This window comes from Anopheles maculipalpis, chromosome 2RL (genome assembly GCF_943734695.1).
Source record: "Anopheles maculipalpis chromosome 2RL, idAnoMacuDA_375_x, whole genome shotgun sequence".
In the NCBI taxonomy this organism is placed as follows: domain Eukaryota; kingdom Metazoa; phylum Arthropoda; class Insecta; order Diptera; family Culicidae; genus Anopheles; species Anopheles maculipalpis.
Window position 1 is genome coordinate 26,259,792 of NC_064871.1, and position 12,326 is coordinate 26,272,117.

The 12,326-nt window shown below is 40.5% G+C and overlaps 2 protein-coding genes across 2 annotated transcripts in view; both read right to left on the bottom strand.

The window, feature by feature from the left end:
- The window catches only part of LOC126558678 (pancreas transcription factor 1 subunit alpha), a 396,742-nt gene that overhangs the window by 323,323 nt on the left and 61,093 nt on the right, over window positions 1-12,326 (bottom strand). The window lies entirely within an intron of this gene.
- The window catches only part of LOC126558880 (uncharacterized), a 204,381-nt gene that overhangs the window by 140,102 nt on the left and 51,953 nt on the right, over window positions 1-12,326 (bottom strand). The gene's annotated exons all lie outside the window — the stretch shown is intronic.

Here is a 12,326-nt window from a genome sequence, read left to right on the forward strand (position 1 = left end):
AGTTCATCGTACCTTTTCGGTCAACGGTATAAAAGGGTTTTGAATTAAATTCATCAAAAAACTTATACAGCATATATGCGGTAATACTTTGATCAATCCCCCTCACTACTCGTTCACCCGACCCGGAAGATTGATCGGATGTCACGTTCAAATGAAATCAATTATATTAACAGCGAAAAAAGTAGAAGAGAAGAGGAGAGTGAGAGAGAGAGAGAGAGAGAGAGAGAGAGAGAAAGACCAATAGAAGGACAGAAAAAAAATCAACATCAAAACTTAAAAGCTTTCACGGACTGGAATCAATTTCTGAAACTTCAATCGGCCAAGTTCCGCTATTACTTCCTGACCATCTGCACCGACCAAACTCCAGTAGCAGGGACCGCAGCTTTGAAAGTTAGTTCGCTACCGGCCGTAATTACCGGTTTTGATTCCAGACGACGGATTAGCGATCATCCAGATTTTTGTTTATGGTGGTTGTAAATTTTAACGACCCATAAACTATGGCCCCATACTTCCCGTGGGTCAGTAGTCGGTGGGCAACTGTTTTTTATATGGCAAGTGTTTTAAAGTGGTGGGCGACGGAAGCTCTACGCAAACATTCCCGGACGTTATGTTGTTGCTGTGTACACATTTACAAAAGTTTTGATGGTGGCTGGTAGTCGCTGAAGAGGGAGCAAAAACCGAATGAAACCAGAAGGCTTTACAAACAAATTACTTTCGGACACTAAAGCTCATTACAGTAAGTGCTTAATTACTTGTCGCCCTGCAGTTTACAGTTTGGACGACATTGTGTAAAGTCTAAATTTAGCCTACCAGCACGATAAAGAGGAAACCACTTTCCTAATTGAGTTGTTCTGCAGTGTCTATTTTTATCAGAAGTGGATGGAAATACGTTCGTGTGATTAAGTACAAAATGATAATCAACAACATTCTGCAGCTAGCCTATTTAATAATTGTTATAAATGTTTAATTACCAAATTTACTTTAATAATCAGAGCTACGGTTACTTGCTAAGAAGTGTCCATCTGTCACGATTAAACATTACATTTCTTTACAACGGCCTGGCTGTATTGCTGATCGTTAAACATTTAGCACTGTCCAATAGAATAGTCCAGTTGCATCGTGGAATGAGAACAATATAATCATAGACTCGAATACAATTTTTATCATGAGCATTAGTGCACATTTAAAAGCTTTTAATCATAACACACAGTAAGACTATCATTATCCAATCAATTGACTATCACCGTGAATCACAATTATTTTTCCTACCCATCAATGACATTTCCATGTATAAAATAAGCAATTATGTCACCTGATTAAAATTTAACGGGCAATGATTTACTGAAAATGAATTTTTAATTTGATATCGACCCCGCAGCAACAGTATGGCCACACAAATTGATATTGATTCTCAGGTATCGAAGAGATTGATTAACTCCTCGCTACTGGACATATCTTTTTATGCACTATTATGCGTAAAACGAATATTGAACACCGTTCGCGTACCATCAACAAACAAATTAACTTTCCAAATTCAGTTTCATTTCCTTGTCAGCACGCTCTACCTGACCGTGGCCTAACCAACGCCAGCATTTAGTTCAAATCGTGCCCATAAATCAATACCGTCCCAGCCCCATTCATCTGTCGAGCGAGATTAATCGCGCCTGGACCGTGCTGGCGCGGAAAGGCGCCTTAGGTGACGAACCGGCTTAAGCAAAAACTTTGACACATTGGCAAACGGGGAAACATGCATAAAGATGTGTGGGAATTCGTATCGGAGCGTTTAAAAACAAAACAACAGATTGAGGGGTTCTGACAAGCGATCAGCGTTCGATCGAAGCGGTCGCTTCCTTTTTCAGGTTTTTCTTTCACTTTTCATGTTACCACAACAATCTCTCAATCGTTGTAGAAAAAAAAACACCTCTTTGGGGGTTCTGTGTGGGCGACGGTTCGTCCTTTGACCTCGACTTACGGGCCCTTTAGGCTTGTGAGGCCTTACGAATGCTTCCGCTTTTGCCACCGTCACCGGAGGTGATCGACACCGTTTACATAATTCGTACATTAATTTAATGCCATCTTTTTTCTTTCGTTTGAGACACGAGCATACTGCGCCACTAGCCCGGCAACACGGCCGGGTTAACGGAGCCTGCAAGATTTACGATGGTCCCGTGTACTGCGTCGCGTTGACGACCGCATGAAAGGTTCCTCAATCTCGGTAGCTTCATCGCGATTGCGAGAGGAACGAAAAACAATCGTTAAACTGAAACAAATTCATCAACCATAAAAACATGATACGGCACAGCATATGAAGGGACTGGGCTTCCCGCTGAATGGGAGTAGGGCCTTACACGGCTAAATGTTTATTTATGTGCTTCATGCAGCGCGCGGACAGCGCGATGCAAGCGGCTTTGATGAGCGGAACAGGAAACGATGGCGCATGGAGTGTTTAGCCGAAGAGGATGAACACGGCATAACATACGTACTAACACCAACAGGGAAAAGATGATAAAAAGCCCACACACAAGACACACAATGTAAGTGGAACAAGCGAATGAAATCGTTCATGATTCGTTCCATCTTGCCCAGCAACAATCGGAATGCCATACAGACCGGGAACAGATATTTTATGCTGTTTTTGGCATAAGTTTCACCATCCTCCAAAAACCAGCTGGCCATTCCACACAGGTCCGTGGCATTTGTTCCGCCAATAAAGCAATTATCGTCACCTTCACGATCTTGACACTGATTCGGCTTCACCGTCGGTGACGGCGAAATTCGTGGCCAACAAGTCGTGAACCAACCTTTCGCCTTCTCCCCTTCCTACCACCTAGCTCTTTCTCTCTCTCTCTCTCTCTCTCTCTCTCTCTCTCTCTCTCTCTCTCTCTCTCTCTCTCTCTCTCTTTTGTGTCTTCCTGGAGAGGTTTGAAACGGGAAAGACATTCCCAATTCCTTTACCGGGACCAGATACGGAACCTGCCATGCGGCCGCTTTTATGTTCCGATCAGGCTTTGCACTTATTGGTGAATTGGTAGAATTGAGTGAGACGGCCAATTTCTTCCCAGGCGTCGGCTGCATACCAAGATTATCGAGGGACGAACAATGTCAAAGGCAATTAAAACACACTTCTCCGGGCCCCAAGCACCCATGCGTTTGGGGCGTACAGGTATCGACAAAAATGTGCACACATTCAGGGAACCAATGCGGAACGTTGAAAGACGGTAAGTTATTTTATTTTCATACCAAAAGCATGAACTTCTCTTTTCGCACTCATCTGCTTCTGAACAGTTTTTCGCCGGTAAAACATAAAAATTTGCTAAAAAGAAACTTGTGCTTTACGCTTACTACCTTCGAAAATGTCCGTTATTTGCTAGTTGTTGCACATACTATGGTTCCATATACTACATTCAGCCTTAATTGATCTTATTTCTTATTACATAATGATAAGATACTTAAGAAACTAGCTTAGCACAAATGTCAAATGGGGAACAAATCAAAGAGAAAAACCAAAATTAAATATCAATGTGACATTTAATGGATAAATAATTATCCTTACGGCCATCATATTGCATGCAATGAAATAATTCACCATCGTTAATTCGAAGGCTATAACTGTTCAAAGAAATGAGTTAAAATATTTGAGCATCGGACAGAAGTTTGACCGGATTTTTGCCAAGTCTTTCCACGAAGATGAAGAGAATTTCTGTCTTCTGTACTGCGTAAAGCAAAAGACCAATAACGAGGATGAATCTTTTACATGAAAATCGAGATTCCACTTAGATGTAGTAAGCAGATAAGTTTCAAATTAAAAAAAAATCAAACTCTAGTTAATACACAGCGCAGCATAAATGTGCAAATACCGTATTGATAGCGAAATTACTGGCAACTCTTCCAAAACTTTGTAATAGATCGAACGTCTTCAATTACTATTTGTTCCTCAAACAACCAACATCGAGTAGAAAATTTCAGAGGAATAGAAACACAATTAATTATCAAAAAACGTCATTAAAGCTGTCATTGGCACAAATCAAGTGACACACTCAGTTCTTCGTTTATTTGTCCAACATTTAGTCAATCGTTTTTCAAACAGACACAGGTCATTATAATGCTTTCTCAGCCCGCAATGCTTTAATTTGGTAGTAAGAAGCGAAACGAAACATGCTAGGAAACGAGAACGAGAGGAAATATAACATGCAGCCATTAAATAAGCATGGGTAAATAATCGGGCTCAACCTGTCTCAGGCCTGCTTAACCCATATCCGAAGGGACGTTTTTCCTTTCTCGTGATAAATGGATTGTTATAGCCGCACAACCACAAAAAAAGCTTTGTGGCCCTTCTTCCACAAGTAACTTGAGCTACAGTTTTTTTTTTCTTTCTTTCTTTCTTTCTTTTGTGTTGTATCCCAGATGGGCATTGATTTTGGAACCGATTTTCAACCCGAGAACGGGTGAGAAAAGCATTGCCCTTCGCTGATCCTTTCTTCTAGACATGGTGTGCAATATGGCTTCGAATGGCTTTGCATGTTCGTCCAGCTAGGGGCGTGCATGGTAAGAGATGTAGATGTAGATGTGCCTTTCCGCACTGTCTGGCAGCAAAAGGTGCTTCGGCGGTCACAAAAACAAGCTCTTATTTTTTACCATTCAATCATAACACATCAAACAGATGCACGGACCGTGAATGCTAATGCAGTTGTTCCAGCTGTCAACAGAGTGCCATTGCTCATCTCTGCTTCGTGTACGAACACAGCCAACCGTAAAAGAACATCTAAACCACAGCACACTCCACTAAAGTCGACTGTCGGTTGCGAGCCCTTCTTTTCACGAACGCCAAATCAACGGTTTTGTCCGGTCGATTTATGGTCCCAGTCTGTAACCTCAACACCCCCAAAATGCTGATCAGTGCATAGATTATGCTTGGTCGAACGATCCGGCGTGACAGATTTGCTTTGAAGATTGAATAATTCATACAAAAAATATGTCATGTGTCTCGCGATCTCGGACCTACGGGGCGAGGGGGTACGATGACGAGTGCCGATACGACCGTTGCAAGCGATCCCAGTCGGAGACGGCTTGGGCGACTCGTGCTGCATGAGAAATGCAGTTTGTACGCGTCATGAAGATTGAGCAACGCGACGACTACCTAAGCCGTGAGCGTGACGGTTCAAGACTTGAGTAACTGTCACCATAGTGCACGCGGGAATTGATTGATACTTATAATCAATTTTCCTATTAAGGTAATTCCCTGTCGCTTCCGGTGCATGGACCCGCTTGTTCTGGCAGGTACATCATGTAGCGGTGCCAGAATTTGGATTGAAATTCTCTCGAAACATTTCCCAAGTGCCGGTATACAGTTGGAATGATTGTTTCGTGTGTCACGGAGGTGCATACGGAGGCAAAGCACATCGTGAGCACGAAGAAATGAGGCTTGTTATATTATGGTGCTACCAGCCTTCCACATTCTACAGAGTAAAAACCGATCGGGTGGGCTTCCACTACAACGGTTCCCCATTAATCATATTTGATTGTACCAGCTTTTGCACAACTCATCGCAACGTGACCGTGCTTTGTGGGATGATATTTCTCTCTCTCTCTCTCTCTCTCTCTTTTCATCGGCTATGAATCAGACCAGATTTCGTTGCTCAATTGGTAAAGTTATTTAACGTATTTTTTATTTCCTTACAAGTCCCCGTCATGACAGGCATACACGCCCAACAAATAACGACAAACTTGCTAGCCATAAAAGCTTATAAGTAAGTAAAGGTTTTGTAGTGGTTTCGTATTTCGGTCTCTCTACTACACTCGTTCCTTGTTAGGATAGAAAAAATGTTGCAAAACCATTTGTTTTACTTCCAACCAACATCACGTGCTGCATACTCGGATTCTTGTGAAATGGTGAAAAAGGTTTCATAAGAACGCTAATGATACGTTGCTAATACAAGCCGGTAAAACATTTCCTTCGCTGACATCTTGACGTCTAAAATATTTTCTTTTCTATAATGGTCTATGAAAAAGATAAGATGAAAAAACACCCATCCTAATGTGATATTTCTTCGTTACTTCTCAGAAGAAACTATAACCAATAGCGACAGAAAAACAAAATGACCACCCGGTGCCAAAGGATTTGGGTCACATATCGGATAATTATTGCCGCAAAATAACATCATGAATCGAGCGTGTCGTATACAAATCTTGCAGGAGCATGATGGGAATGGTCGATAAGCGGGTTGAGGTGTGATAGCTTGTATTTTATTCTACATCCAATTTAACCACTAATCGTTTATGCATCGCCAAGTGAGTCGCTTTTGGAACTCTATCAGCCTAAAGATATGCAATTCATTGGTCAGCATTTTCCTACTATCAGGGTCTTAGCCATCTTAAACTAAATATATTTGGAGCTTTTTATCATTGTTAACTTTATCGTTCATAATTCAATAAGAAGATATAATTTCAATTTTGGCCACTGGCCCTTTTTCTTCGACAATACAATTTGATTAAAAAGGAACCTACTCCAATCATTCTAATCTACCGTACTTCTACTACATCAAAACTCTGATTGCTAATAAATAAATTCCAGATCGTCGAACAAATCGACCAAAAAGACTTCTTCCATCGTTAACAATTTCCATTCGATACATTTTCTGAGCACTTCTAAACTTGTGCATCGATATCCATTAGTGCGAAAGATTTCCAGGGGCACGAGGTTCGTATTATCTACCGTCGGTATTCACTACCATTTCCACTACAATAAATCAACACTACTCATCTTCTGCCTTAACGTTCTCAACGCGGAAAACACCCGGACGCTAAAAATATCCCACCTAACGAACCATCTTTCAATCACCATCCCGCCAACGCCAATCTCGGTTCACTTCTTTTTTCGCTTCCTGACTTTTTCGATAATCGAGATCGCTTCTCGGAAATTATTCGTTTCAGCGCAGCATCACCAATCAAGATATGCAACGGCCTATGAAATGCTCTTACCTGCACTGATTGCTGGAAATGGATGCAGCGCACAATTTCAATCAAGTCCCCGGTAGTCTTACCGGTGCAACATTACTCATCTTGCTCGCTACACTCCAGACGATCACACATCACAGCTACGCACAACGTAACAGCAATAGGCTGTCCAATATTGTGACCGACAGGAATACATAGGTGTAAGGGCAAAAGATGGTGCAAACGTGATGATGTTTGAAATATGGTGTAGACACACGCCAAGATAAATGGGACGCCAGCGGAAATGACATTTCACTCGCTGCGTCGCAACACCAATCGGCAATGGCAAAGGGGGGAGTGGACCAATGGACACCCAAATTTTTTTGGTGCAAACGTCAACGTCCTCAAAAACGGGGGTGGTTTTCATTCCGATATGATTTATTGGTCCAGTGACCAAAAATGCACCTTCTGTTTACGGGAAGGATACACTCGAAAAAGTAAGATGATCTTCGTTTAGCTCTCACGTCTTCATTTACCTAGCACAGCATGATGTGTGCTGTATATTAAGTAGCGATGATCGCGAGAATACATCCTACCACAACCCTATTGTTAGGGTGAATTCCTCCCAAAACCGGAACAATTGCCAAACGGAAAACGTCGTATCAGGCAGTAGAGTAACCGGAATGGTAGTCCGTGGTGCTTAAAACGCCAAACGTAGCAACACCACAAGAAGGAAATCTCCTTTGCCATCCTCCAAAGATGGTAGGAACGCGACACAAATTCCACCCGCTCAAGCTCAAGATTTGCGTTACGTGAGACAGTGATTTATTTGCCTTGCCACACTCATCCACTTGGCTCCCCGGGTTCGGGTTGCGGTGCTTGAAAATATGTACCTTTTAACAGCTATTCAAATGTCAACGGTGCATGATGTATGCTGAGACGCACTGGCTTCGTGTCGTGCTTCCCGGTGCAGACTACACAACATTGCAGCGTCGGTCTGGTTCGTCCACATTTCACGACGGTATACCACCACGTGAGAAAATGCAACACGTTACTGCAGCGCGGGAAAAATGGGGAAGCAAATTGCTAGCAGACCATTTTCGGACTAAAAGAGCGCTAAAGTGTGTGCATGTTTTGTTTTTGCTGTAACCATATGACGAGTGCCTTTATCTTGGTAAGCAAAATATGGACTTCATTCAGGGCAAATTACCTTATGTACTGTGAGAGCTATTGCATTGCTTATAGGGCCCTAATGCATTTAAATAAGTGTCTTGTATTAAAGTATAACATAAATAATTTTATGAACGAGATCTGATATTCTTTAAAGGTTTTAAGCTGCCTGAACACAATAATCATACTTTATATTACAAAGGTGTAATTTAGAGAGTTTTTGAGCCTTTATATCTTAGGCTTAAGCTTACAAGAACAAAAATGATTCAAACTAAATGCAGCATAAAAGTTATTCCTTGGTACAAGAGCTGCATTGCCAAAATAAATCAGCACGATCAACACGAAAATAGTCTCATAAAACATCAGCAATTGCGCCATTTGTACTTACAACGATTAACCGGAAGTTTGTCCCACTGCCTTTTACTTCTCACTATCCCTCCCCAGCTAGTAAAAACTTCATCAGTATCCGGTTGAATAATTTTCACGTTTATTTGCCTTACCATCAGACCAGATCGATCCGGTAGCGGACGGTTTGAAGAAAAAGAAATCAGTACGATGAAAATGTTGCTTACTTACCACATCGGAAGCCCTCCAGAAACCATCGTTTGAAGTGGTTTGCAACAACAAAGCACATAAAATAAACAGAAGTGTCATAATCCTTCCTACGAGCCGGATAAAAGCATACCAGAAGAAAGCATTTGGTTCGTTAAGGAATTATTTCGTGTTCCATTGGCGTAACTAGAACAGTAGTCTATAGTTAGCTTATTTTCAAGTATTGCAAGGAGTGAAAAATGCTCATTAAATGAGTAAAGATTGTAAATGCAATTGGAACAATTAATTAGAACCAAGCAAGAAGAATCGATATGTCTCAAACATAACTTCAACCACCAAATAAAGTAAATATTTCAAGCATTAAACTCCATTTTTCGGAGTTTAAAATATTTTAAAGAATAATTCTAATTTCTGTACCGAGCAGCGGGCAAAAATACTTTGTTTTTATTTAATATCTCCCATTTCGCTCCATATAGCATCTGAATGGTGTGCAAATGTGCAGCGAAGAGGTCATAAATTAAACCCAATTAGCTGCACACCGACGAAACGTGCATCGAATTGTTTGTTTGCTGCACTTCTTTATGTGTCACAATAGCGGGTGATGACGTCGGCTGTTTTTTTTTTTTGTGCTTCTTTCCAGGCTCGTTTAAATGAAACAGTTCCCTGGCGCCTCCAAAACCAGTAAAACATGAGTGTTTAATTTAGTATTCAACGGACGGCGCTTAATAAATTGCTCTTTGGTTGATTTCAATTATCACGATTGATTTTCTTCAACATTCAACTTTAGGCAACAACGGCAACAGCAACAAAAATAAAAACGCTCCACTGCTACCATCCGGCGTAACTTGACTTCTGTTCCATTTATCACCCGCTAACTAGTGGTGTTTCGATTAAACCAAGATAAAATAAACTCACGCAAATTGAAAACGCAAAAAAAAAAACGGGCGTTAAAAGCAAACCAACAAATTCCCAAACATCCAGCACCAAATGTGTACTTGTGCGGTTGATCGATTGATCATTAAGGGAATTTATTATCCTCCACTGCCTATTGGGGGTTGTGAGGTGAGGGGGTGAGCGGGACGGTGCACGATCGAATGGGGAGGATTGAGCCACCTTGTCCACCACCGTTCGCATGCAAACGAGTGCATGCCGGGTGGGAAATAAATATCGTATTATTTATTTTCACACCACCGTCGCGCGTACCCATGTGCGAGCGCCACTGTGTACGCTTTGCTTGCAGAATAAATCGTTTTTATATTTATAACCTTTTTCTTTTGCACAACATTGATTGCTAGGGAAGCTTCTATTTTAAAAATTAAAGCCTATTAAATGTTGACCAAGCAAGTAATCAAAAGCTTGTAACTATCGTAAGCCTACAAAAAAATCATCGTTGTTTTTAAAATGATCGTCAAAAAGTCCAAACATTTAGCTAGAAAGTCATGCTTACGTAAATAAATCAATAAATTACACCCTGAGAATACATTTTACAAACTATTCTTATAGTGTTACTTGGCGGAACAAACGGAATCAAACACAAAACTTGAATTAAAATTTAAAAAGATTTTTTTGCACAAAAAATAATTCTTGATATTTGAGTGTTTTTTTCGAAAGTAAAATACACCCTTTTGCAGTTACTCAATTTGCTTCCAAGTGTGCAAATGGTGCTTCATAAATCTTCTTGTAACAACGTTCGTACCACAACGTTTAACTGCATCGTGGCGTGAATTAAATAGAATATTTGTACACATATTATTACTCAGCCGGTATTTATTGCTGGTTACTTCTGTGGGAAACCAATGGAAACTATGCAGCCCTATTAAAGACAGAGCTATTTTGTAGGGAGCCGTATCATTTAGCTCCATGTATCTTGTGGAACTGTAAAAATATAATACCTAAATTCAAAATCCTAATTGCATTCAAAATCCTAATTGCCTCCTCAATTTACTCCCACAACGTTTAACTCGTTGCAAAACTTCATGAAATTACTTTTTTTCTGTACCAACAATCTAGGCACAATTCTAGCAAGCTAAACTGCCAACACCGGTTGCATGCTAAACAACGTCTTCCCATTTTTCCATGTCGCAATGGCTTCCTGCGGTGTAAACAATGTCCGTATGTACTATGTCTTCACCGCCTCAACGTGACACACCAGTAGCGGCACATCAGCAACATTGGCACCATGGTTCCGGTTTGAAAAGGATGTTTTATGTACGCAAAAACCCACCACCACCACCTTTTTCTGCATCCGGACAACTTTACCCTCTTCATCCGCTTTTCCTTCGCTAAGGCTTTCTTGTGCCGTACCACATGCTTTTCGGACGACATTGTTTCGAATGAATTGGATCGTATGCCTCTATGAACGTGTTTCCATAGTCACCGTCTATTTTTCTTTCATCCCCGAAAAATTCATGCATCCATCAACATGTTTTTGTTCTGTAAAATGTGATGCACCTTTCCTGTCCCAGCCACGTGCCAGTCAATAGACGACGAAAAAAAAAATAAAAGGCTTAAACGGGCTGTCAAAATGGTATGATTACTATTGGAAAATTTGAAGGTTTTTCGTGAACTAAGCCACCGCTGTCGAAGGACCGTCGCGTGTCGCTAATTATGCGGCGAGTGGTAATTGATGCGCCGGAAAAAATACGTTTTTTTTTTGTTGTTGTGCTTCTATCCTCTCTCACATACCCCATCGCATTGTGACCCAAAAGCAAATACTACCAACGATGCTCCCATCTGTACCAGCAAGCAATATTCGATGGTTTATTTTTGGCGCCTGTTGGGAAAGCTGTTTTGTTTGTTGATGTGGGTGACAGGACGGAAAACACCGTTCGGTTCAGTGATGCAATAGATTTTTTTTTGTTCATAAAATAAAGATCATTATAATAAATATGGGCAGCTGTTGTATTTAGGGTTCGCTAGAAGTTACAGACACCTACGCATTAGTTTCTAATTAAGGTTGAAATTTACTGCTTCAAATTAAATGCTCTCCATGGTGTGATCAGATAATTATTGAAGTCAAGCGAAAGAGTCGGACTTGATTATAATCGATTTTAGGGGATGAGATTTATTTATGCTTAAAATATCAAATTTTGTTGCGATACCGTTTGTAAGGTATAAAATAAAATTGTATATTTTTTATATATTTAAGAAAGACCTGTCCGTAATGCTTTCCTTTATAATAAATCCTACACAAATTTATGCTGGAATTTCTGGAGAACTATTTAAAAAAAATGAAAGCTATGCAATTTTGGTGGTAGTGATTGCTGGGAGAAGTTTCGGTTTCGCATATAATATGGATTATAGGATTTACTCTTCAGGTGGTTTTCATTGCAGAGAGTCACATTTATATTGACAATACGGTGACGTGCCCTCATACATAATAATAAATAAAAAAAGTCACATTTCAATTCATTTCCAATTCTCTTTCCTAACATATCCTACGTTTTTACGGAACTGGTCTTGGTGCCAGCGGCCGACGATCTTGAATTGATCGTCTTGAAAGTGATCTATTAATGCTCGTAATACCTGAATGCCGAATGCTGAAAAACGAAATAACTGATCAATAACTGCGATTTAGTTTAGGATATTTTTGTTTTCTGATGAGACCTGTTTTTAATTTCTTCAACGTTTCTCGAGCATGAAGACATTTAAGTGTGTTTATTTGTACACAT